The following is a 27,218-nucleotide window of genomic DNA, read 5'->3' as shown; positions in this document are numbered from 1 at the left end:
TCAAACGGTGCATATAGTTACAGTCTATTCTGTTATAAGACCCTAAAACCTAGCGTAGAAGACAGGTACTAATCACACTGCCACAGAGATGCTGCCAATCGCAAGCATGAAGAATGCTCAAAAGCAGGGAACAAGACATTGTTGGATTGAATAAAAGGAGATAGGATTCCAGGGGAAATGACAATTGGATATTGATAGTTACCGTACTATATTGCAATTCTTTGTGTCTATGTGTTCAGTAAGACTGGACACTCCTCAAAGACAGGTTACTTCTGGGTACCCAAACCCAGTATATACAGAACCATATAAAATATTACAGGTAATAAAGGGATTATCACCAACAGGTTTTATACCTCTTCCCAACATACCATAGATAGTCAGGTACCCACAGTTAAAAGCAGACTCAACAGACTCAAGCCCAGTTTATTATTATCAAGTTTGTATTCCACAACAAGCTGCCCTTAACATACCTCTCATCCTTACACCCAGCTCGTGTGACTGACGGCCAGTTGTTTTTCTTCTTCCAACTCAATATGAAATCCTGCTCTCAGACTCCACATTCCTAAAGGAAATACCACATTTATCTGCTAACCCCCTCCTAGGGATAAAGACTTTAAATCGGTAGGAAAATTCTCTGACAGGTAAAACAGTACTCTGGAGAATATTAAACTTGTGCTCACTTCCTGATGGGTATAACATCCTCCTTTGTATGTCTCAAAACATGAGTTGATGCACTAGAAATGATAGGACACAAAGAATATTCAGGGTTAAACAATCCATGACCCAATATGACCCACTGTGATACTTGTTGATATTCTTAAATTCATGGGTATATATATATCATAGACATTTTCACATATTTGGAGGGAGCAGGTAATTCCAAACCTAAATTTAAAGTTCAAACATTCAAGCTAGCACCTATTCCCACCTATTTTGTGTTTAACGCTTAAGGCTGGAAATGTTTCAAAGAGATCATAAAATCACATCATGTCAGAAAAATGACTTCCTTAGAATGTCTGGAGGGTAATGTTTTGGATAGATTAAACTGAAAAAAAAAAACATCATATGTTTTGCTGGTCTGCGAAGCATAGTGTTCTCCTTTAACTAGAAAGACAGAGAGAGCGCAGAACAAGAATGGCAGAGACATTTAATGTTTTAATATATAAACAGTTTTGCCCCCTGAACATATTATGTCAAGACGAAATCATTTCTTCTCTATTAAAAAAAAAAAACCTCCAGAAAAATACATCTTACAGAGAAGCAAATTGTGTAGTCTGAAAGTAACATATATGGCTTCTTTTATTGTCCTTTTTTGTTACAGTTTTCGTCGAAGATTACTATCTTGAAAAGAACCAAATTATACCTGAAAATTAATGCTTCTGTCTTAAATTTAATTGTTTCTTTTATGGAGTATGTTACAGCCATTCTAAAATATTCTTAGCAGGTGCAGTACTTCAAGCTATAATGTATCAGGACCAATTGCTTCACAATGAAAGTTACTATTATTGAACCCTTATGATCTTATGTTTTAAGTAAACTTTTTTAGTTGTCATGTTAAATGTTTTAGCAAACGAATTTGAATTCCCGGAAAAGACTGGTTCCTTAGGCATGGCAGTGATTCCCTGCATATGAGAAAGCAAACTTTTGATTTTGCAGGAAAAAAAAAGGGCCAAAGAAATTATATGAGAGCAACTGTATGTCCTTTTACAGCTAGAAGTTGGCTTTACACATTCCATGCCTCATAAATAAACAGAAGAGTTCTGTGAACTGTATGCAGATGGCTGGGTCTACACTGGGAGCCTTTTGTGATGACTTTGGTTTGCTTCCCTGTTTTGTCATCTCTTAAAATATCTGCAATTTTTTTTCCTTTTTTTTTTTTTTTTGCTGTGCTCCTCAGAAATAGGACAGTAGAATCCTGTAACTTGAGAATTTGCACTTTGCTTGGCTGGGACTTTCTAAAGCGTGGAGAAATCGAATTTTTGTTCTCATTACTGTTCACATAAAAATATCTGCTCCCACAACTGGTGTGAAAATGCCTTATGTTTTAAATATTTATTGCTTTATTTTTAAAGGAAAACACAATAATGGAAATGCAACGTGAGAGACAAGGCTACAAGGCGGGGAAAGGGAGTAAAAAGACTGAGAGGGGGGCAAATCCTGCAAACCACACCGAGGAACAGATGAGATTGGCCACTTAAGTGAGTGAGTTTAAGGTAACCACTGTGGCACTGAGCTACAGTGTTCCTGCCAAGCTCAAATGCGAAAAGGAGTGGGAAGAATAAGGTCATCTGGCAGAGCAAGGCAGGGAGATAAAGCACCCAAAGTCAAGTGAAAAAACTACCAGAGCAGTTGTGTGTGTCTGTGTGTGTTTTGCCCCTACCTGATTATGTCACAGAAATCCACTGCTGCAAACACACACACACATATTCACTTACTCATCACCATTAACTCCATAGCGATGGTCATTTGCTTAGCTAATCATAAAGCTTCTTTCTCAACAGCAAGAGCCTAAGGGCTCTGGCAATGTAAAAAGTATTGGCATTTCTCTGATGTATATTCAAAAACCTATATTACAATTCTTAATTCAGCAGGCATGAGTCAGCAATAGATACACTGTATCTTTAAAAAAGACATGAAGCTTTCCAGTCAAGCCTTTTAAGGCTTTACAAATAACATTTCAAGAGGGTTGAGAATGTAGAATAAGATAGCAGATGGCTTTTAGTATAATACCACTCTAGGATCCTTTGATTTTATTACTTTTGCTTTTTTGATGGTGCTCTATTCTGGTTTGTTTTGATGACTTTGTGGCCTAATGGACTGAAATCAGACAGTGAAGCTGAAAACCCTGAAGTCCTAATGACAAGCGAGAGTGACTTATGGGTAACCTTGGGTAAGTGTTACATTTCCTCATTGCAGTTTCCTTGGCAGAAATAAAAATTACCCTGACACCACCATAGGATGGACTGAGCAGACTAGTAATTATTACATGGCTTGCATAATATCAAATAGTGTTTGATATTAACATTAGCTGCTGTTTATTAAGCATTCCCTTGAGCCAGACACTATTCCAGGCATTCAGCATATATTATGTCTTGCAGTATACACTATAACCCCATAAACTGACTCGTCAACCCCACTTTAACAAGAAAAAGAGTCTAAGAAGTTTGAGATCTTGAACTTAAGCCTGTTTGAGTACAAGCATCCTTCTCTTTCCTTTAGGCAACAAATCTCTGCTCATCGAATACTAATAATTAAGAACTAAAATGTTAGTAATAATTAGTTATGCAGACAAGATGGACTTTCAGCTCTAGTATTCCATTGTTTCTTGATTTTATTCAGTTTATGTGTTAGAGAGTAATGTTTGAATACAAGTACCTGAAAGAAAAAGCAAAGGAAAGAAAGTGAAATAAAGAAAGGAGAAAGAGAGGAAGGAGGAAGGGAAGGGAAAGAGGAAGGAAGGAAGGAAGGAAGGAAGTCGGTCAGTGGGTCTGAGGAAGACAGGCAGGGAGCTAGGAGGAAGAAAACTTACTCCAGTAATCTGTAACTTACTATTAGATTTCTAAATGTTCAGATGATAAATTGAAAGGTTGGCTCTTGATTTGAGGGTGAAACCCTGAATATTAGACTTTGTTTATTTGGTGGTCTTTGGTTTAATCATTTTGCCTGGAGATCACTGACCTGCAACAGAAATGAGATGCTTTACATTTCTAGGGAGCATAGAGAGAAAAGGAATCTGAATCTTCAAAAAAAAAAAGAAGATTCTTGGACTGCTCCACTAAAGCCAGGGACTTGCTTGTTACATGAAGTGCTTTATTTCTAAATGAGCTTTCTGATAGATCATTTCCAAGTGACTAAAAGGATTTTCTATTTTTTATTTAACACAGCAAAGAAAAAGAAAAAACACTTTCAAATGTGTTTGAGAAGCAGGGATAAGTTAAGGAAGAGACAGAGGATTTGAATGGAATGATTACAGATAAATCTGAATGCTATAGTGTCAAGAAAATAAATGCCTAATTTATGTTTGTCTCTCAAGAGTTAATTCCAGACAAGAAAAGATCAAGTCCTTGAGTTTAAAAAAAAAAAAAAAATCTCTTCAAGCTCCTACTTCCGAGGCCTGGGGAGAACCACATGCCTATAGTTTCTTTGAAAAATATGTTTTTACTTTTTCTTTTCATTTTGCCTGCCATTCATTCAACAAGGGCCTCAAAGCACATTAAAACATTAATTTATAATACTTATGCATATGTAGTGGAATCCCCCAAGATTTTAAGTATGCACTTGCCAATGAAAAACAGGCCATATGGAGCGCCCGGGCATTCTACACGCAACTGAAGTTGATTATCCACCCCGCCTCCCTCAGCCCCAGCACGAAGAAGATCATATTTGGCTACAATATTTTGGAACCTAAGATGCTCTTGTGGATTATAGATGCCAACTTGGAACAGAATCAGTCTCATATAAGACAGTAATGGAGTAAAACATAATGTTATGCAGATTTTTAATCAATTGTACTTTAAAGTCTGCACTTTGTTTAGGCCTTATATTACAGTGCAATGTATAGAAACATTTATAACAGAGTGAGAATTAATTTATAGAAATTGCAGAAAATAAAAGTTTCCAGCTGGCAAGTATATTAATTTTGACTTATAAAAACACTACCTTTTCAGAGAATTTATGCAACTTTTGTCTGAATGCAGAGAAGAAATTGCATGAAACCTTTGAGTTCATTGGTCTGCAAAAACTGGTATATTTTGATAAAGTGAACCTCACCTGCAAAGGCTTTACAGACTAACAACCACTCTCGTTTTGCCTGTTTTCTTTTTTTTTTTTGGCCTTTTCTTCCTTATGTAACACTAACTTCTCGTGCGTCACAGTTTGCCATATTTTTTTAAATGCAATAAGTTCCTAGATAAAATGGTAAGCAATTATCTCTGGAATGCTGTAGAAAAAAATTCCTTAAGCCTCTGGCTAGTTGCAGAAGGTCTTACATTAATCACTCTCGCTTTCTCTGCATGCTTGTCTCCTCTTAGTAGTGTCCAATGTCAAGTCAGACAGTCCATGCAGGGCTCTTGATAGAACGTTAAAGGGGCATTACCACACACTGCAGGTGTCCGGAAGGAACAAAGCCCTGAGCCAGGAGTCATTTTAATAATTTCTGCACAGGTCTAATCAAATTCTTTGGGGGGCACATTTGCTTCTGAAATCTTTGTTATACCTCTTAGCATAGAATTGCTGATTTGATTTAAAGAAAAATGTGATGCAGTTTTTTAACACCAAACCACTCCATATTTTTGTCTGTCATTTGGCACCTTCTTTTTTGAAAATACTGACAATAAAAAGCTGGCTTCTCATGGTTAGATGCTTTATGTGTGTCTCAAGGAGGAGCCCAAAATGCCCCACTGTGCTAACCAGTAGGGTTTACAGTGAGTCTGCTGTAATGGACTCTAAGGCACTCAGCTCAGCTATTGAAGTTAAACAAAGAGTTATTTTGACATGCATTTGGAGTCACAATAATGTAAATGGTGCATTCATCAAGAGGTTTTATCTCTGGTGGTTGAAGCCTGCAGATTTTGTAATACCATCTACAAATGACCTGCACCAGTCAGAGCCAGGTCTTTTTCTTTTTCTTTTTTTTTTTTTTCCATTATCATACATCCCAGGCTACGGGGTTTTTTCTTAATACTATTTTCTTCCTAGATCTACTGAGCATGTTTTCAAAATTATTACCCTTTCCAATAAAACTTACAAGAGAGAAATTTACATTTTCGCAAGTCACAGTAAACATTACTATGGAAAAATCCACCAACACATACAATCACCTGGGCAGCATTGGTCATTCCTTATAAAATAACCTAGAGGTTTTTAATACAATGATAATAACTTCCCTATGTTTTCTACTTCTTTTACGCGGCTGGATTTTAAACTCTTACTACATTCGGTTTGTTATTTACTGATGTACATTGGTAAAGGAAACCTTATAGGCAGAGATGCTTTACAAATTATTTCATCCCTATTATTACCAGTAACTATGCTCTCTGTAAAGGTAGCAACTACGCCTTCTTTATTCTATTTATCTCTGCATCACTTGTAATGTGTTATAAATAATAAATGCTCAAGAGTGTGATAAATAAGTTAGCACTGCTAACGTCTTGATATTTTGGCTTCTCTATAACTATCTGAGTCAACCGTATATGGATTATATAACATAGCAAACTATGACATAAGATAATTAGCACTGCCAACATCTTCAATCTCTTTGGTTTGGCTCAATAGCTAATGGAGTCAACCAAATATGGATTACATATTTTGTAGTAACTAGGGATTAACGATTGTAGCTGTGCTTAATGCTAAATAAGGCTTCTTTATATTTTGTGATTTTATTGCATATGTCTGGTTTGTATTTAGTGCAAGAAAAACACCTTCATTTAATACCTACCTCCCTCTTCATATTAAGTTCTCAAGATGCATTCATATTCATGGATCCATTTAATATGACATCAGCTCCTCAAATAAGTAGAATAGGTATTACTAGCCCCACTTCACAGATGGTGTAATGGAGATACATAATGGCTATGAGATGCATAAAGTTATACATGTTATTAATTGGTAGAATAAACATTAAAATATCCAACTCTTGGCCCTGGGCTCCTTACTCTGTCCCTCTCTTCCAGGACTTGTTATAGACTCTCAGATGACACCTCTGTATGCTTGGTCCTTTCACCCCACTGGACTTGTGCTTACTAAAGACAAGCTCAGAGACTCTTTATTACTAATCTTGTCTCACACAATCTAGCATGTGGCACATAGCAGATCCTGGAAAATATATATTAAATTGATTAGAAGCTTAACAACTACCAAACTCTCTCAGTTGCTCCTTCCTAATCTTCTAGGGTATTATTATATATGGTTTCCCTATTTTACTCAATTGAAAATATGTATAAATCTACTTTTAAAAATAACTTTATCATTAGATTTATATAAAACCAGTGTTTATAAATTGTAAATTTCCTAAGAATAAATTAAAGCAGTAGAGAAAAAGGCATGAGGAATACTGCTTAGTGTGGCCTCATCAAATCTCTTCAGAATATTTCACTATATAAATTTAATGAATAAATATTAAACAACGTACCATGAACAAGGGAATATCCTTAGACATATGATTATGCAGAGAGAAAAATATGATTTTGGTTTATTTGAACAAATGTCCTGGAAGAGGTTCAAGATTTTATTTTTTACTTCCTTCTTCATTAGTTAAGAAATGAAATGAACCTTTTTGCCAAAGAGCTTCAAGCATAATTCAATTCACCAAGCACTAAACAAGAGTACCATGTACCAGCCAGTGTGTCAAAGTTGAGAAGCAGCTTCATTTAAGTAGACTGTAGCTTTGTGTTCAATGATGTAGGAGAGTGAAATAGTTTCGAGCTCACTGAAATGACAAATCCTGGCTCTTCTACTAATTAGCAGTGTGACTTTGGCAAGTTAAGTTTTCTGATCCTCAGTTTCCAGTTCTACAGAGTTGAAAATAATTGTATCAACTGCATTGCGTGGCTGTGAGAAGTAGGACTGACTATACAATGTGTGGGACCTATTGCAAAATGAAAATGCAGGGCGCGTTGTTGAAAAAATGATTAAGGATTTCAAGATGGTGACAGCAGACCACTAAAACAAGTGTATAGCCCTTCCAAGTGTGGACTGTTGTGTGACTGCACAGGTTTATTTGACGAATAAATAATTTATATATGAAAAGAAGTGAGAAGAATGCCTGCCGCATGGCAAATATTGTACTATACGTGTTAACTTATTATTATTAAAGAGTTTACAACCTCAATTATCATGTAGTGAATATAAAGGCAAATGGAAGATTATTTTAGATGGTAGGTAGATCTAAATTTCTAATGAGCTCTAAGTTTTGTAACCATGTTCTTCTCCTCTATCCTTCATTAGGTATTCCGTCACCAAAATGTGCCACCTCTTATTTATTTCTAGAGATAAATCCTTTGTTTTTATTTCAAAGAAAATGTGCTGGATTTTTTTTTTCATTCTTTTAATATGACATTTATATAGTATGTTCTATTTGTTTATATGCATCATTTTTGTTTCAACGTAGCACATTGTGTACGTAATGAGACAGTTTCTGAGCAAGAAAGTCAAAACCTACTTAAATTTTTGTTTAGTTTGTAAATTTCCTCCCTAAGATCCGATCCCTACCTGTAAGGAATAAAGACTTTTGTGGTAGGCAGAATAAAGGACCCCAAAGTTGCCCACATCCTAATCCCTGGAAACTAATGTGTTTTTTTTTTTTTTTTTTAATATGGATGTTTGCAGATGATATAAGGTTGCTAATCAGCTGCTCTTAAAACAGATGGCCGCAAATTAATCAGGAGGCAAGTGTAGTAATGCAGGTCTTTCCTTAAATTTTGAAGGGAGGAGCAAAAGAATTAGGCAATGTAAAGTAGACAACCTGCCATTGCTGGATTTGAAAATGGAGGAAGGGGCCATAGCCAAGAAATGTAGGCAGCCTCAAGAAGCTGGCCCTCCCCTAGAAGCTCCACAAATGCAGCTATATCAGTAACTTGACTTTAACCCACTGAAAACCATTTCAGACCTCCCACTTCCAGATATGATGGATAAGACATTTGCAATGCTTTAATCCATGAAATCAGTGGCAATTTGTTACAGCAGCAATAGAAACGAATACACTATCTACAAACATCGGCATATGCATGCACATACACATACACTCCAAATATGTTTTCAGCATTGAGCACCTTATCTTCAATATCCAGTAAACACCCTCACAAATGTAGATATTTCTTTCTGGAAACCAGTGCTGTTGTTCCACCCTCTGCTAAAAAGTGCAAATAACACAATTTCCTTGCCCCAGGTTGAGTGTTTTGACCTTCCACATTAGACTTTCTTCACTAAATCTACTTCTCCATTAATGAGCTGGTCACATTAGTTGATGGTAAAATACTTCTCTCTCTTATTCACTAGACAGTGAATGAGTGGCGGCGAAGGACAGCAGCCTTATTCTTGCCTGCATATGCATTATCTAGACCTAGGCAGGTCCAGCAATGTTTCCTGGTTTGAATGAGTGAATGGATGAATGATTGGAAATCCCTTTACCCACACACACACACACACACACACACACACACACAGGCAAATATACACACACACACACCTTAAGGTAAATGTGTGCTTGGATCATTTCATTTACCTATAACTATAGTGGTATGAAGTAGACAGAGTATTGGAAAAAGTAAGTGGTAGAGATGGATTGTAAGGTCTCATTCAGGAGTTTGGGTTTATAACAGCAATTCTTTAGAGCTTTCTGATCACTGTTTGAACACAGATCAATGAAAGAGCCACAGACGTCACTGTGCTCAGTTTATATAATATCGTATAAACCAAAAGTGTTGTAGAATGCAATGATCAAAAGTTAAAAAAAAAAAGGTGTGTCAACTATCACAGGATATCTAATTTCTAAGTACACAGAATACATCCAATAGCATCAAAGGATAAAAACAGTCTCTTACAGGCCTACAAGTTAGAAACATTCCTGCTGCATGTGGATAGACAATGAGATAAAATTCTTCAAAAGTGGAGTCACAGGATCTATTGTTGTATTATTATAGTTTGTATCCTTTCTAAGGGAAGCTCATTTTCATTTACCCACAGCATAACAAAGCTTACAATTCTGCCTCAACTTATGAAGTCAAGTGCATGCCTGGGTAGGAATACATTTTCATACTTTTCAAAAAATTAAACAAATCCTACTTAGTTTTGTGTGAATTACTGTGCTTTTTTTTAAATGCCCTTTTCTAGGCTCACGGAAATGACAAATCATTTATGTACCAATTCAGAAGTGGCTATCCATCAATCAAGGTTCAAACATTAAAAATGGAAACTTGTGAAAAAATGAGCCATCTGAAACATGAACCATCCATAATACTTTGATTTGGGGGACTGACCTCATTAGCTAAAAGGCCACTTGCTTGGCAGAGCATGACAAAAACTATATTGATGTTTGTGTACTCATCAATAATAGCCCTATGAGTAGATGTTATGTTCATTTTGCAGATGAAACTTTGTTCCCATAGCTGTAAGGAAAACAGACTCTGCATCATTACCATTAGTCAATGCACTGTGGCTAAGTCTGACTCTAATGTCTGACTTCCTGGATTGATGGGGGAGGATACACACAATGAGAAGACCTCCTTCTGCCTCCTTGTTGCATAATGTTTGTTTTAGTTTAAGTGAATTGACTAAGAATACTTAGAATATTTGAACAATGGAATAAGGTATGTTCAATAAATCTTTCGGATTCCCACATCTCAGATCAAATCTTTGTGCTAGTAACTTATGCCCAGAACTTTGCTTTTGTTCTTTCATTTAGCATAAAACTTACCTTACCCTATGAGTAGGTGTTATAACCATTTTACAGACGAAGCTTTTGTCCCATAACTTAAATAGCTAGGACCTACGTCTGAACCCAACTCTGTCAGTTAACCAAGACCACAATGCCTAATCCCCTTTCTAGAGAAGCCCTCAAAATGGTGGCATAGAACAGAATCATATTTCATATGAATAAATTCTAGTTATGCCTCTCTTATTTGTTGTTTTTATTGTCCAGGTGGGTGAAGTATTGGAGAGATAAAACCTAGCCATTTGGAGGAGAAGATTAAACATTATAAACAAGATGGATGTAATAGAAGGCTAGCAGTGCATGTGAGAGCAAAGAAATTGGCCTTTCATAAGGCCAATTATGAAAGAATGTTAGAGTCGGTTTCTGAGCATACGTACTTGCAGAAAATAATTTCAATAAAATATTCTCACTCTATTAAAAGTGATTAGGTTTTTACTGTGTCTGATACAGAGAGTTCCAGCAATTTAGGAAGAAGAGAAAAAGAGAAGGAGCAAAATGAGTTGAAGCAGAAGAAAGTAGTGAAAAGTTGGAGACATTATAGAGAAATGAGAATTAGAAAAATAATATTTTAGCTAGAATGATTCATGGTATGATATATCAAACTTTGTAGAATAATAAGATCAAACAAAATAGGAGAACTGGAAGAAATGTGTGATGATGGTGATAAGAGCATAAATTCTGGAACAGCTGGAAGGCTAAAGAAAACCAGAGAAATAACCTCAATGACCTCCCAAATTCCCCCCAGATCTCGGCCAAAGCTTCCAGTATTATTATTAGTGTTAGCGCTACAGGGCAGGAAAGAGAGTAAAGATAAATGAAGAAAAACAAGTCCTGACTAAACTGGGGAAATGAGAGCCAGACGCGGAAGGAAGGCACAAGAAGCGCGAAGGATGTTTTTTTAAGAAAGGAACTAAAATAAATAAAACATGTTACTTTATTTTTATCTTTTCATCCAAAATAATGAAATAGAAAATGTGTAAAAGGCGATACCTCAATCTATCAACAGCAAGATGTATAAAATTATAATGTCTTTATTACATCACCATATGCAGTACTTCTGATTGCTAATTACACTATCAGATATATAGATGTATGTGATGTGAATAATTTATTTCATGCTTTTTTTAAAACCTAACTTTGGCTATTGCATACATTGACTAGATTCAAATCTACAACATGCCTAACATGGCAATGTATTTTTCAGCAATTATGATATAAATATATACTTTTCAAAGCCTTCATATTTAATTTAAATAACATGCATTTGGGTGTCTTAGTTGACTTGGATTTGACATGTGGTGCATTTTTAAATGTCTCATGACGAAAGTCTATTAAAGAAAATATCAGTATAAAAGAGAAAGGTGAAAGGAAGCAGAATAAATAAATTTTAAAAATTAGCACTCCACAAAACCATAATGGATTCTGATTGGTTAAATGAGCAAATATGATTTGTTATTCTGTTTACTCTGCCCTTTAATAAATAACATGGTGTCAATGGAGTAACTGTCATATCATAAAGAATGCAGGTCATAAAGCAGTCCACGTGCCAATATACCGATGTATTTCTAACTCCCTTCTATATTTGAAAAAAGTGTGTACAATGAGATGATAAAGTTCCCTGGATTTTCATAGCATATATTTAAAAACTGTGGGCCATACAAATTATTTGTTTCTTTTTTTCCCCCAGTTTACTGATAGCAATGATTGGTGGCATTATCTTATTCTTATGTATTTAAAACAATGACATGTGCTAAGATCTCAATCTAGCCATCTGATGGTAGAAGAGTCATCCTCAAATGCTGTTAAGAGCATTCCAAACATATTTTTAATAGTTGGCATTAGCAGGAGTCCTTTATGGTCATCAATTTATTACTGCTAATAATTGCTTCATGAAATAATGTGGGATCTGTGAGCTCAGGCTGTTGCATCTAAATATTGATATATTGATACCCTATCCACCAACCACTTAGCTTCTGCTGATCAAAATTTAATTTATTAATGGAGATTTTGACCTCTAGTTTTGCTTACAATTTAGGAAATATCTAAAATCACCTCTTAACCTCCTCTTTGCTGATTCAAATTATTTGTCTCCCCAATTGATTGTGTACATCTGGGTTTTATTTGAATGATAATTAGGAAAGCAAAGGGATAATTTTCCATATTCTATATAGGTCTTTAATATTCATTGGATATTTAATAATGCTTGTAGAACCATTTCATTTTTGCCACCTAAAATACAGCTCCTCTGTTTCATCACACACAAAGCACTGTGTCAGCTCCTACCAACCCTCTCCCCCTTCAGAACTAAAGAAAAATGGCAGCTGGACTGATTGCTACAGTTGGACAAGATGAAGTGACAACACAAAGTGCAGATATGTGTACGTCTTCACATGTAGAAGGGTCAGATATGGAATAAACTCAGGCATAAACCTTCGCATCCAGGTTAGTTTAGTCTAAGGAAAGCAAGTCCTAATAGCAACACTCAAAAACAGCTCACAAGGCCAATACAAGCTAAAATAAAAGTCAGAAGACTCTTAGGAATGAGTAAGAAATGTATTGATTAAATGCTGCTATTAATATCTATGGTTAAAAAGATACAATGGCAATGTGAAGGCACACTGTGCACAGAAACCTCGTGAAGGCCAAACTTGACCATACCTTGGGCAACCATTGCTTTACACACATGTAATAGTGAATGTGTACACTGTAGGTAAAGAGAACAAGCACTTTAAAAGAGAGCAATTCTTAACCAGAGAACTGTGCTCTCAGGATAGTAAGTCACCAAATTTGGGGAGTTTTATATGTGTTGTTTTTTAGGGTGTAAGAAGTGACCCAAAGTGTGTTTGTGAACGACCATTTTTTCACTTCATTTTTTTCACATCACCATAATAAGACTCCATGATGAGAACAAAAACAAAAACATGTATGCTCACAATGTAGATTACCTGCTTTAGCAAAAAGAAGACTACTAATGAGAAAATTGACTTTCGCTTTTAAGCCATGAATATGTGAATCCTGGGCATCTCTGATATTTTGACTTTAGAATTTGAGAAGTTCTGTTGCCTCATTCCACTTGAGAGTCTCTCTCTATTGGCCACTGACACCAAATTCATGATTGTGGCTTCAGCAAACATATATTATGTATTGACTCTTGTCCCTGTGGCCTATATACATGTAATTTCCTCTGTGTGCAATACTTTTCACTGCTTCTTTGCTAAGGATAATAGTTATTGAGACAACATACATCAAGCACTTACTATATGTCAGTCATTCTAAATATATTATATATATCAACTCTTCATATCATCTCAAAAATATCAAAAGTAGTACCTATCTAGTTATTTTGAGTATTCAATGAGTTATTATTTGCAAAGTGCTTATGAGACTGCACTGCACATATTAAATGCTATATAAATGCCTGCCAAACAGCCAAATAAAATAGGTTGTAATTATTATTTTAATTTTAAAGATGAGGTAACACAAGCAAAGATAGAGTAACTACCCAGTGAAGAATTTGACTTTAAATATCAGAAGCATGCTCCCAAAATCTATTCTCTTAATAATTCTTAACAGCTAGGCTTTGCCATTTCTTGAGAACACTAACCTAACTGAGCCCAGACACCTTCCCCAAGAAATTTTCCAGAACTTTTAGTCATACAAAAGCTGCAGTGTAAGCTTCTCAAAAGGACAAGCCATATTCTGGCATATTGTCATCACCCCCACGAACTCATTCTGTGGATCTCTTTGAAGCAAATGCACACTACAAGTAAAATGGCTATTTAGACGACTTTGTGAGTATAATGCAGGTGATAACATTTTAACTTTCAAAATTTAGCAGGTATGCATAGAATATTTCATGCTTAAAGACTCAAAAAATTAATTCAGTTCAATCGTCCTTTTATTTTTATTTCTGAATCGAATATACTCAGGTTCAATAAGTACCCCAGAACTTTTGTATGTACCATTCTCAAAACTTTAAGTCCTGACAATCATGTAAGCATAGTTTAGCCTTTACAGATATGAATGCAGTTTTTAGAGAAAGATATTTGGGGTTGTGTTCCAGCTTTACCCCTTATTAGCTATAAGTTCTGGAAAAATGTTACTTCACCTCTATGAGCCTCATTGCCTCTAGCTACTGTAGAGATGACAATACCCACTTCGCAGAGCTGTGGTGGAGGTAGAATAAAATATGCTTGCCACAAAGCAAGCACATGTAGTGAGACTGTAAATTACTTCACCAGCTTTCTGCAGGAAGTACGGTAGAAATGAAAAATCAATAAACATATAAATAAAGTTTAGAGATCTTTTTATGGGCTGAATGTGTGAGATTTCTTTGTGTTTTTACCATTCTAATACTAAAGCGTGAATATGTTTGCATTCCTTATGGACACAATGACTGTTGGTCATGGGAAAGGTCAGATGAAAATAAGTATTTCCTGAGAGTAATCAGTAGCTAGATAATAGTGACCTCCCAGGTGACTCTCTGCTAAACAGCACAGTCTGCAGTATTTGGTGGTTTGGGAATCTCTAGGTGTTCTCTGATAGGCTGTATCCATTCCTGGGTACAGGTCCCAAAGAATCTTCCTGGTTCTTGTTTCCAAGAGTGACGCTACAGGAAATATTGCCTAAAGTGGAGCATGCCCGGAATAAGCTCCGGAATGGCTTTTAATATACTAGATATGCTGGCGGCTCAAGAGGCTTGAGGATGGATTATTGACAAACTGTATTACTGTGATGCATTTTTAAAAAGCTTATGTTTACTCTTATAAGGCACTTTTTCAACTTAATTTCAATGTTCAGTACAATTGTTTTCTTTATGTATCAAATCCTGGTCCTAGAGAATCGTAACCACAATATGACTGACTTCCTATCAGTCCTACTTCCCTTTCATAAAGTCTTTAATCAATATTTATGATTCCAAACTCTATATAGGTCCTTGAAATAAAAAAATATATAGGTGAGTGTTGCTGTGGCTTTAAGGAGGTTATCAAACAGGAGAGAACTTAAGATTTGCCTTTGGGTTTTAAAAAATGGCCAGTTGAGAATGAAGCCTTCTTTGGGACATGAATAATGTAAAAGACAGAGCAAAATGTGCGGAAGGAAAGAAAGAAGGGAGGAGGGGGCACAATGAGAGGAAGGAAGAGGAATAAGGAGGGGGAAGAAAGGAGTGGCTTTTCTAGCCAGATACCAGCCAGAGCCAAGTTAGAAGAAAATTCTACATTTATTCAAGTCTTGCTCGGTACTCTTTTAAGGTACTGGCAGCCACCCATTTTATTAAACATTAATTTTAAAAGCCAGTCAATGCTTGGCCTAGCTTGACCTACCATTTTAGAATTTTAAAACAAAAAAAACAAAGTGGCTGTAGAAACATGCAGTAAATATAATTTGATAGATACATTAGAAATGATCCAAAGACTAAAGCACTTAAACCTCCACGGCCCTTCCTCAAAATTCTCCCATGAAATTTTGACCCTTTCTTTGTCTTTGCCACATGGATCCTTAACACTTTTAGTGGGGACAGCTATGTAATACCAACATAATGCCAAAGTAGCTGTTAGGAAGGAAACACCAGTAACAACGATACAGATTTTTGACATGTTTTCTTTTCCCTGGCTGATTAACAATCTTCAGGAAATGAAGAACGCGGTTCTCATGAAGTAGTTCCTTAAATTTTAATATGGCATCGATCTATCTTAGTATCCCTACAGATTCATGGGCAATACACTAAGGGAGAAGAAATAAGTGAAAAGGAAAAAAAAAATCCTGAAAGCTTATTATATAAAAACATTCTATGCAGTGTAAGTCAGAAATTGCACCACATTACATGAAAACATATCATTGATCATCTTTTGGTTCACATCACAGATTTTCAAAGTCAACACTGAAAATAAACCACATAAATAATATACCTTTCATAAACATGATTCAAACATGATTCAACAATGCATTCACACATGATTCAACAATGCATATCAGTAGAGGGAAGAAGGAATACACTGGTGACATTACATAGTGCCATCTTTGTTATCAGCACCACCATCTCATTGTCTAACTTAGTAACTGCAAAATCATCTTTACATCTCATGAACACAACACATCTACATCGACTCTCCAAGCCTCAGCAATACAATTTTGCATATGCCTTTTATATTGCTCCCCATTTCCCCTTCACCACTGCGCCTTGATTTGTTTGGTTACTCATCATCTGTCTCCTATCCCTTAGCTGGTATCTTCACCATCTATTTCTGCTGCCTGCACCTATCCGCTGGTAGAATTTTCTTCCTATAACACAAATCTCAAATAATTACCCTCTAGAAGACTTTGATAGCTCCCTATATCCCACAGGATAAAGTTAAAACACATTTTGATGGGGTTCAGATGGTCCCAAACTACTTGGCATCTCAGTATCTTCTCCCTTTATTCGGCTATATGCTTCTGCTTCTCCAACCACAGCATACTATTCATAATTGGAAACCCATTCTGACTCTAACTGTGTGTTGCTTCTTCCTTCTCTGACTGATGAAGCTTTACTCAAGGTCGTGGGTCAAATGCCTTCTCCTCTGAAGTTGACCCCTCCCCCAAGACAATATTTCACTACTTTACCCTTCAGTAACATTTGCATATTTCTCTATCGGTGGGTCATGATAGGTTTTGGACCTTCATCTTTGTACTGCAAAATCAAGCTATACCTTCCATACACTGAAAGCTTTCAATAATTTTTGTTTATTGATTTATTAGGGGAACAATGCCTTTGAATTGTCTGCACTATCTCTCAGCAAAATGCTACCATGCAAACATGAAGTTTCCTAGGAAAACATTAAATACGATTTCTGAGCATGTAGTGTCATAGTGTCATTGGGATGGACAGAGAATGCACACAAGCTACACTTGTGGGCAATGACCTGGAGAGAGGATAATGTAAGCTTCTGAAGCTATCATGAAGAAGAGCTAAAACAGTAGATTTCACAGAAGGGAGAAATAGAAGCATGCATATGAGTGAAGGGAGGCGGGGAGAAACCTGCTTTAATTACAGAATATCAGACAGACCGCCCTCAAGAGAAATCTACCTTTGCTATCGCAGACTTTTGTCTACAATCTTTCTAACTTACTGCTGTTTCCAGATTCTGGGTTCTTTATTCCATGCTTGCTGAAGAATAAAAAGAAACTTGAGCAATACAGGGAAAAACAGCATTTGAAGTGAAATATAAGTGAAAATCCTAAAATTAGAAAAACTGGAAATTCTCATTTTTGGTGGGATGCTTTTCATTCTGCAGAGGCAGCTCTCCCATGCCAATTCTGCGATAGCCTATCCTGCTTGGGGATAATTTGAGTATGTTAGATCTCCAACTACTCTAAGCACCAAGATTCTAGGCTCCTGATATTACCAATGTAATAAGAATCAGATATTTCCGTAATATGATTTCAAGAAACACCATCATTTTCTGTCCTCTGAAAGGATTTCCTCAAATGGTTCTTGTTATCAAAGCCCCAGCACACCAAGAGAGCATCATATTTAAATTTTCAAGGATTTTATTGTAATCTCAGCACTATCTGGCTGTCAGCAAGAAGGTGGCATAATGGACTATAATCATTCTGCACAGAGTAAGGACAGGTCTAGCAGAAAATGTTTAATTCTAGGTGATGGCTCCTGCAGAGTCAGTAAAGGGCACGTACTAATAAGGAACTGCAGAAAAGTACCAGTGACGACATGCTTCCCTCAAAATGCAAGCTCAGCAGATTTGCTGAAGCTAATAGAACCATTACTGCTGCATGTCAAGCTATGAAAAATACCAAAGGACAGGAGCATCAGAGGGCAAGGGATAAGAAGATAGCAACAACAAAACAAGATAAATCAGAATGTCTACATCATGGTTCCATATTTTTACCAGCTCAAAGTTATTAAGGCAACCATGTAATAAAGCTGTGCCAAAAAGCTTGTACAAAACAAACATTCTGCATTTTTCAATTTATTTTAAATATCACACACTGTTACCGAATAGTTCATTATATCAATTTCAGTCCAAAGCTCATTTCTGGTGACGCTTATAATGCATCTGCTACTACGCTCAGGATCTGAAGCTTTTATCTTTGTTATTTAATGCTTGTTTTTTCTTTTTCTTCTTACAAATAAAACGCAAAGCACTGTAAATGAAGTGTAATGCATGAAAAGGATCTTTAAAAACGAATGAAATTTTCACCCTATTTCTGAAGCCTTCTACTACTACTACTGAAAGACTCAGGATCAAAAGGGGCCCGCTAGAAAACTGAGAAGTCCAGGATATTACGATTCAAAATCTTTGTAGATTATCCTCTGCTCATCAGCATTTCCACGGTTGCATTCTGCAGTAAAAGGACACTCCTTCTTGTGCAATGACCACAAGAAGCACTGATGCTTAAAAGCTCTGTACTCAAAATGTCTAACTGAAAATATAAATTTTTAATATAAGGAGGCAGAAGCACAAAATAAGTAAACTAAGATGGATTCATAAAAATGCACACCATATCCCCATAGGAATATAAAGTAGCTATTTAAGGCTTGCAATGCCATTTATCAGCCAGAAAAATAATAACACAAACAAAAGATGAAAACACAAGACCTGACCTTTTACATAGCTCTCAGTTAGTCTGTGCCAAGCTGTAACTGTTTAATGGAACACAACCACGGGAAAATGTTTTTCGACGTGGCGTGTGGCATTCCAGACCTAGTATTCACTGGCCTGCACTGTAAAACATTTATAGCGGCTAACCCTCTATTACACAAGGCTTTAAATTTACTCATCATTTTGAGTAAAACAGTAATTAAATAGTAGCTATGCCCGCAAATAAAAGCAAAAGCAGGTGCTCTTTCAAAACCCATTTGCTTGGGAGGATGGCCTCACTGCCAGTGAGTTCAATTAATCATACTTGAAAGAGAGAGGAAATGTTTGGGTTATTGGCCCACCCTTCGAGAACTTATTCTGTATATATTATCACCAACTATTATCTTTCACTATCTGAGATACTCATACTTTGCTATCACCAATTACTATACTGCTATGTGAGAGGCCTTAAGTCAATTTATCTAAATCTTAATTTAACTGTTAATAAAACTGAGCATTGAGGAACATAGCTCAGAAGGTTATCAATAGTGCCTCTGGGATACACATATTGTCCATCCCACTGCTTCTATTCTTGTTTCATCAGTATGCAGAAGTCATTGCAACTGAATATTCCTAGATGCAACAAAACTGTGTGCAGAAGGATGAGTTTGGTTTTAAACAAAATTTTCAAATTCTGGCAATTTGTATGCATGCAGGATGTGTGCACTAAAAATCCCAGGCATCCACAAACACAGGCCATCAGTCATTAGAGATCATCAAGGAAACCCATGAAGACACCAGGATACCTCTACATTTAAGCTTTAAAGACAATTGCTTTTGCAGCAAGAGATATGCTTCCTTATATCTATTTCAGGCTGGTGTAAGGAGTGGGAAATCTTGAGCAGATAGGGCTATGTCCAGCATCTGAATTAGGCCTTGAGAAGGCCACAATCCCACACTTCAACTCAGAACAAGTTTGGCCTCATTTGTGTTTTTTGGACATTGTGCCAAGCTAGAGGCACAACAAATACCCTAGGCCAGTCGTGGAACTGCACACGCCTTTCCTTCCAATATCTAATCTAGGCCAACCTCTTTCCTCTGCATGATATCAGCTCTTCTGGAAGCACAAAGAGTACAAGTTAGCTGATGAAACTCTCATTTTGAACCAGCACTTGGCTGACAATGCAGAAGAATCATTTTTGGTGATTTCCCAGATTCTGCAGAGGTGGAAAAGATTTGATCTTTAAAATCAGACAGACTTGAGTTTGAATGCAGTGCTGCATGCAGTGCTATATGGCCATAAGGTGAAACAGGCCTAACCTCCTTAAATCTCAATTCAACTATACAATAGGTCAAATAAAGTACCTATTTCAGAATCATTGTGAAAATTGCATAGGTCCATAGTACAAGTGCCTGTATATCTTAAGCACTCAAGAAATGTGCATGATGATGATGATGATGATGTTGGAATGTCAAAAATTAAGCCATTGGTCCACAGAAATGCATTCATTTGTGTGTGAGGAGGACAGTTATGGTCAGTTGAATTATGTACCCCAGAAATATATGTTTTCAATCTTAATCCATTCTTGTGGGTATGAACCCATTGGTTGAAGATGTTATTTTTAGTTAAGGTATGGCCAGCGGACTTAGGATGGGTATGAGGAAAAAAACCACCAGGCAGGAAAAGAAGTTGGAAGGCAACAGAAACCAGAAAAGAAAGCAAATAACACTGCCATGTGCATTGCCATGTGACAGAAATGACAAGGAACCCCAAAGATGACCAGCTGTCAGTCCAGAATCCCATAGTTTTGGGGGAGAGAACATTGGCTTGCTGATGCCTCAATTTTGGCCTTCTCTTAGCTTCAAAAACTTGACCCAATATATTACCTTTGGTTAATAAGGAAACCAATTGTATGGAACTTGATTTAGCAGCCAGAAGACTAAGATGGGGGTGGGGGGATGGGAACCAGTGCTTTAAATACTCTGCAAAACACAACAGTTCCCAAAAGTTTCTTCTGTTAAGTCCCTTTTTATAAAGACTGAGTTTCTTCATGTGTCATCTCCACTAAATGCCTATTTTCTACAGTTTTATTCAAATGTGCCAAAAAGTAAGCAGATAACATTTAACACATTAAAATGTTAATATGTATATAAAAATGTTGCCCCTGCTCCAAGTGCTCCTACATAAACCATATTTTTGATAAATTGATAGTCATTTTTATATCAGATGTGTTGGGTGCAACCTACATATTCTCAAAATTTCTTTATTCCTAAAAAACATAGTTTGTTTACTTACCAAAGCGATTATACTGTTTCTCATCAGAATAACATATAACTATTTTTAAGTACATTTGAATATGATTTATCATCCTTCACTCACTGCTGTCCATCTGGTTCTACAGAGACAAGTACTGGTGAAGTATACTACTCCTTGAACAATCAGACCCTTTTCTCAGAGGTCAAACTTAGACAAATATGACGAATAATTCATATTAATATGTCACTTCTTACATTGTCGTAGAGGGTGGCAAAAAGAACTGCTTTCATTGTTTAAAAATTTCTGAATCAAGACTACGAAAGCAAAGTAAAACTAGGGCTCACCCACCCTAATAGATCTTCTTATCCATGGAAGCATTCTCTTCTCATCCAAAAAAGTCTATGTTACTTTGTTACTGCTTTTGCAACTTTGGTCCTGTTTTGAAAGAGTTCATATTATTCTCTCTGTTTTTCTGTATTTTTTTTTGGGGGGGGGGTGCATGGTCCAATAATTAAACCCGGGTTTTCCACCTTGAAAGGCAATCATTCTACCACTGAACCACCCGTGCTCCTCCGTATTCTTTTAACAGCAAAAAGACTTCCCTATCATTGAGCTTCCCAAAATTGTGGGATTGAAAAATCCAAGAGTATTATTTTGAATGTGAAATCCTGACTTATTAGAACTCTTACCACCTTAACTGTCCTGGTTAATTATCTTATGAGATTTCAAGATTCTATTGATATTTTTGAGCATCCTGAAAAGAAAAGGCATTTTTCATATCTGCCCTATGTACTTTCAAAAAAGAATAATTCAGAACTTTTTATGACAGGGTACTCTCCACTAACTCCTCTTTAACACAGAAGAGGCCCACTCAGAAAAAAATCTTTAAAATTATTTTCTAGAGGATAAGCTATTTTTTAAAGGGCACTATCTTTTTGTTCAAACCCAATAATAGGAATTTATTTCCCATACCCAGCCAGAGAAAAATTTACATGTTGAAAATGATCTGAGCAAACTTCATCAAACAATTTCATAACCAACCTTAGTTTAATTATTCAAGGAACTATCATAACATAACACCCCCATCAAATTAATGGCATGGATAGACAATCTGAAGATGAATCATTTAACTTGTCCTTAGCAAATGGTAACGGAGTCTATTTTTACTTTATCTATTCAATTTCCCCCTAACAATGTAAAATCCTTGTACAAGCACAAAGCCATCTGCACTTAATTAATCATACACTCCACCCAAACATTATCAGATCCCAAGAGAATGGAAAAGTATATATATATAGTTAAATACAGTCTTCATGTAATGCATTTAAATCAGTGCATATCTAAACCATCTAGGAAAAGGCAGCATTTCTCCCCAACCGGTTAAATCTCTATTAAGGGAGCAGCATAAAACCAACCAGGTTCCCATCACCATTGTGTATCTTCTTAATACTGATTATCCTCCCTGGAAGGCACCATTTGCATTGAAGGTCTCATTACAACGGGAAATTTCTCAAACACCCTAACCACGGTAAGGCATGAGTCAACGCAGACCCTCACAGAGATCGTCACCTCAGGAAAGCATCATCAGTGCTCCGTGTTCTGTGGAGCATGGCTTGGCTATCTCAGTCTTACCCTGTGACCACAGGATGATGTAAGATGAAAGTTATCCTTTCCTTTCCAGTCCGGAGATAGAAATCTCAAAGGGTTAGGAACAGGAATAACTGCAGTTAAAATCAATAAGATTTTTTTGGATCATAGGTATAAAGTTCTGTTTTACCATTTTTCCTGACAGTAATCCTTTGGTTTCCAGGTCTTTGAGTTTATTAGTCATATTACCATTTATGGTTTCATTTCTTAGAGTCTTTCAACTACATAAATAGGAACTATCCTGGGAACATGGGGCTCTGGATTCTTATTTAAACCCTTATTGTAAGAGTGAGCAAGTCTGAGACAATGGCATTAGGCAGATGTTTCCCTCAGTATTTACAGTGAAGAAGTCCTAATTTTCCAGTTCTAGGAGACAAATCTGAGTGTTACTGCCTTAGTTTTCCATGGCTGCCACAACAAAGTATTACAGAGCAGTTGGGTTAAAGGACAGGAATTTATCGTCTCAGGTTTTTGAAGGCTAGAAGTCCAAAATCAAAGTTGCAGACAGGGCCATATTTCCTCAACAGTCAGTAACATTCTGGTGGTGATTTGCCAGCAATTTGCAATTCAGTCTCTTCCTCCGCCACACAGCTGTCCCTCTCCCATCTCTCTCCACACATGTCCTGATTCCCTCCACTTTGAAAACCACCAGTCATATAGGGTTAAGGACCAATTTGATTCAGCATGGCCTCACCTTAATTAATAACATCTTCAAATATCCTATTTACAAATGAGTTCACCTCCACCAGTGTAGGGATTAGGACTTGAATATAGTTTTGTGAGGACATCACTCAATCTGCGATCCGTGCTATGCCTATATTGCTACATATATACATATATGAAATTAGCTAGGATGATTGGAATTGTTGGGTTCACTTCCAGGGAAAGGCACTGCTTTTTCACTGAAAAACAGAATCACTGGGCAGTGCAGTGATGGCTCAGTGGCAGAATTCTTGCCTGTCATGTTGGAGACCTGGGTTCGATTCCAGGAGCCTGCCCAGGAAAAACAACAACAAAAATCATCTGGTGTTTGGATAGTGGCATGCAGGCCCATATTATGAAAGAAAAAAAAGCTTATTTTGGAACCCCAAAACCTCCTTTTCATTGACATGACAACTGGATAAACAGAGACTCGAGGACATCAAATAGCTTCCCTATTTAACTGAACAGATACTAATGAGTATCTACTTGTGATATGTACTGTAATGGGTGCAAAAGATAGCGCAATGAAAACCAACCAACCAAACAAATAACCAAATCCTATACTCATGTGCCTTACATTCTAGGGGCAAGAGAGCAGTAAGCCAAGTAAATAAGTAAATATTACACATAGACACATACATTCACTATGCACATGCACATACACATACATGCAAACACACGTGCATATACAGATGTATACAAGGGCCAGTGGGAAAGAATGGAAAGTGGGGTGTTTGGTGGAGGTGTTTGGGATAAGAGAGGATGGTGGTGTTTCAAATAGGGTGGATGGGAAATACCTCACTGTGAAGACCTGAAGGAACAGAAAGGATGAGCCATATAGTGGGAATGGAGGAGCAATACCCCTGAGAGCTGAGCAGCTGTAAAGATTCTGAGCAGAGAGTGGCCCTCGTCTTGTTGCAAAAACAGAGAGGACACTAGTGTGGCTGAAGCTGACTGTAGTGGAAGCATGGTAAGAAATGACTTCAGGTCAGACAGAGCCTTGAAGCTTGTGGCTTTTACTTGGAGTGAGATGGGAAAACACAGGAGATTTCTGAACTGAGAAGAAAACGAATTATGTTCTAAAAGAATTACTGTTGCTACAGTTTTGAAGTTAGACAGCTGTAGGGGCCAGGGATGGAAGCAGGGAGATCAATTAGGTCTCTTTAGACATGCACTGCCATGCAAGAGAGATAGAGGAAAAGGAAACAAAACAGCATAATAGCATACCTGCCGCTGTCCAAAAAACAAAACTAAACAAAAAACCAAAACAAACAAACAAACAAACAGCAATAACAAAACCTCTCTACCAAAACTCCTCCACATCATGAAATATGTTAGCTGTTGACCAGTTAATTTTCTTAGAGTATGAATATTCATATCAGGAGGGAAAAGTCGGTAAGGATTTAAACACAGGATTTATGCACATATGTGCATAGTGAATGCGTGTGTATATGTGTAATATTTACTTATTTACTTGACTTACTGCTCTCTTGCCCACTAGAATGCAAGGCACAGGAGTATAGAATTTGGTTATTTATGTTCATCAATAAATTATATAAGTCCCTAATATTTCATTTGCTTTATATCTTTCCTACATCTCTTTTTTTATTCCTAAATATTCAGTGAAAATTGTAGGAGAGAGAGATGAAGACAAAAGGAAAAATGTAAATCATTACGTTTAAAATATAATGCCGCCTCTCTTTTACCTGAGAACCCACAAATGATTAAACTAAGGCCTAAAAATTAAATATTAAAGTATTCCAATACTATAAAAATTCAGTACACTGAAACATGAAGAAAAAACCTAAAATTGTTGAGCATTATCAGTAAAAACCTCAGAAACCTTATTTTATGGAGCCTTCCCAACAGCCTGTTAGGTGGAGATGAAAAGAATGAGATCTATAAAATATTAGCTGCCCTGTCCCAAGTCACAGAGCAAATAAATATCAAGTGCAGATCCAGATTCAGATAGTACAGCTACCACAATCTTACTTGTGAATATTTTTAATTCCTCAAAATAAAGATTGCACAGCCAACTCACCAAATACCTAAGAATGGTCAGTACTGTTGACAACTTACATTGAAAAGACCAATCTGCACTCTGTTGGTTTACACAGTGTATTTTTGGCAAAAGGAAGCAGGAATGGAGAGCTACGCTAACTCAAGATGCAGCAGACTGATAAAGTTCTTTTATATTAGACTAGAAACAAATAGCCTTTAAGAAAAGAACCAGACAGAAACATCAAAACTTTCTCTCCTTCCTCCAGTTCTTTCTGATGAATGCCTCATTCATTAGTTCTATTTTTTCTTTATAACTCTCGCTGATGAAATCATGTCCATAATTCATTGAATAAAACTTAACACATTATTTTTATTGATTTATTTACTTTTGAGGGGTGCATGGTCCGGGAATCGAACCTGGGTCTCCTACATGAAAGGTGAGCATTCTACTACTGCACCACCTGTGCACCCAACACATTATTTTTGGAACAACAATCATTGTTTGGAGAAGAAGTGCTCTCTCTTTCATTTTTCACTGCCTAAAGGAAAAGAGGAAAATAGTTCAAAAACCATTTTGAAATCTTATAGTAAGAACAATGCACCTTCCACAAACCTAAGCAATCGGAATTAAGACCCATTCCAAAATATTGCCTTATTTTGTAAAGTGTTAAAATATAGATTTAATTTAAAAGAAGCAACACAATTAGAAAGTCCCTGCTTACATAGTTTAAAGGGTCAATGTCAAAACTTGATGCAGAAAAATGTGGTTCAGATTGTGCCTTTTAAATTTAGATTCCTCTTTAAATATTTCCCTACAAAGTTCATCACTGCAGGGGAGAAATGCTTTAAGCATTTTAGAACCGAAAACATATTTTAAAGCTAAATATGCCACTAGCAGCACTATACAAAAAGACTCAAGAGAGTAACTGGCATCATTTGAAAGAATTTCTTTAAATGTGTACAATACATTTTAAAATATATTTGAAATCCATTTGGCCATATTTAAATGGATATATATTTTCAAGTTTACCACAAAAAAGACAAAATGATGTTCTAAGATAATGAACAAAACAACTGATTATCTAGAACACATTGCAAAATAATATTTAATCAGAGCACTCATTGGAGGAGGGTCCTTATGTTATATACAGATTCATTAAGTAATTTATGGAATGAGTCAAGTTGCATTGTTCCAATAACATTTCTCAAAGTTCTATCTGTAGAGAGATTGGTAACTTTTTTATTCTGATATTCCTTACTATATTTTATATGCACATACACATATATAATTTCAAATAAAAATGAATGGGGGTGCCAGGGTAGTTCAGTGGCAGAATGCTCACCTGCCATGCTGGAGCCCCAGATTTGATTTCGGCTGGTGCACTTGCGAAACAAAACAAAACAGCAACAACAACAAAAAGTTCAACAAATGATGCTGCAATAATGGAACAGTCACATTGAAAAAGAATGAAATGGGACTCCCATCATGCAGCACATACGAAAAAAAAAAAGAAAAGAAAAAGAGAAATGAATGTATATTTTTATAGTCTTCATCATACCATTAAGTTTTATTCTCAATTTTATTAAGTACTATTTATTTTGT

The 27,218-nt window shown here is 36.4% G+C and overlaps 1 protein-coding gene and 1 long non-coding RNA gene across 3 annotated transcripts in view; one reads left to right on the top strand and one right to left on the bottom strand.

Annotated features, from left to right (window-relative positions):
* LOC143663117 (uncharacterized) overlaps window positions 1-10,797 on the top strand; it is a 74,656-nt gene extending 63,859 nt beyond the window's left edge. The window contains exon 4 of the long non-coding RNA XR_013165816.1: window positions 10,637-10,797. This is a non-coding gene — a long non-coding RNA (uncharacterized LOC143663117). The remainder of the gene's footprint in view (window positions 1-10,636) is intronic.
* PCDH7 (protocadherin 7) overlaps window positions 1-27,218 on the bottom strand; it is a 408,495-nt gene that overhangs the window by 289,750 nt on the left and 91,527 nt on the right. The gene's annotated exons all lie outside the window — the stretch shown is intronic.

The sequence above is a fragment of the Tamandua tetradactyla genome, chromosome 19, assembly GCF_023851605.1.
Source record: "Tamandua tetradactyla isolate mTamTet1 chromosome 19, mTamTet1.pri, whole genome shotgun sequence".
Classification (NCBI taxonomy): Eukaryota; Metazoa; Chordata; class Mammalia; order Pilosa; family Myrmecophagidae; genus Tamandua; species Tamandua tetradactyla.
This window is presented reverse-complemented; position numbering and strand designations above follow the sequence as displayed.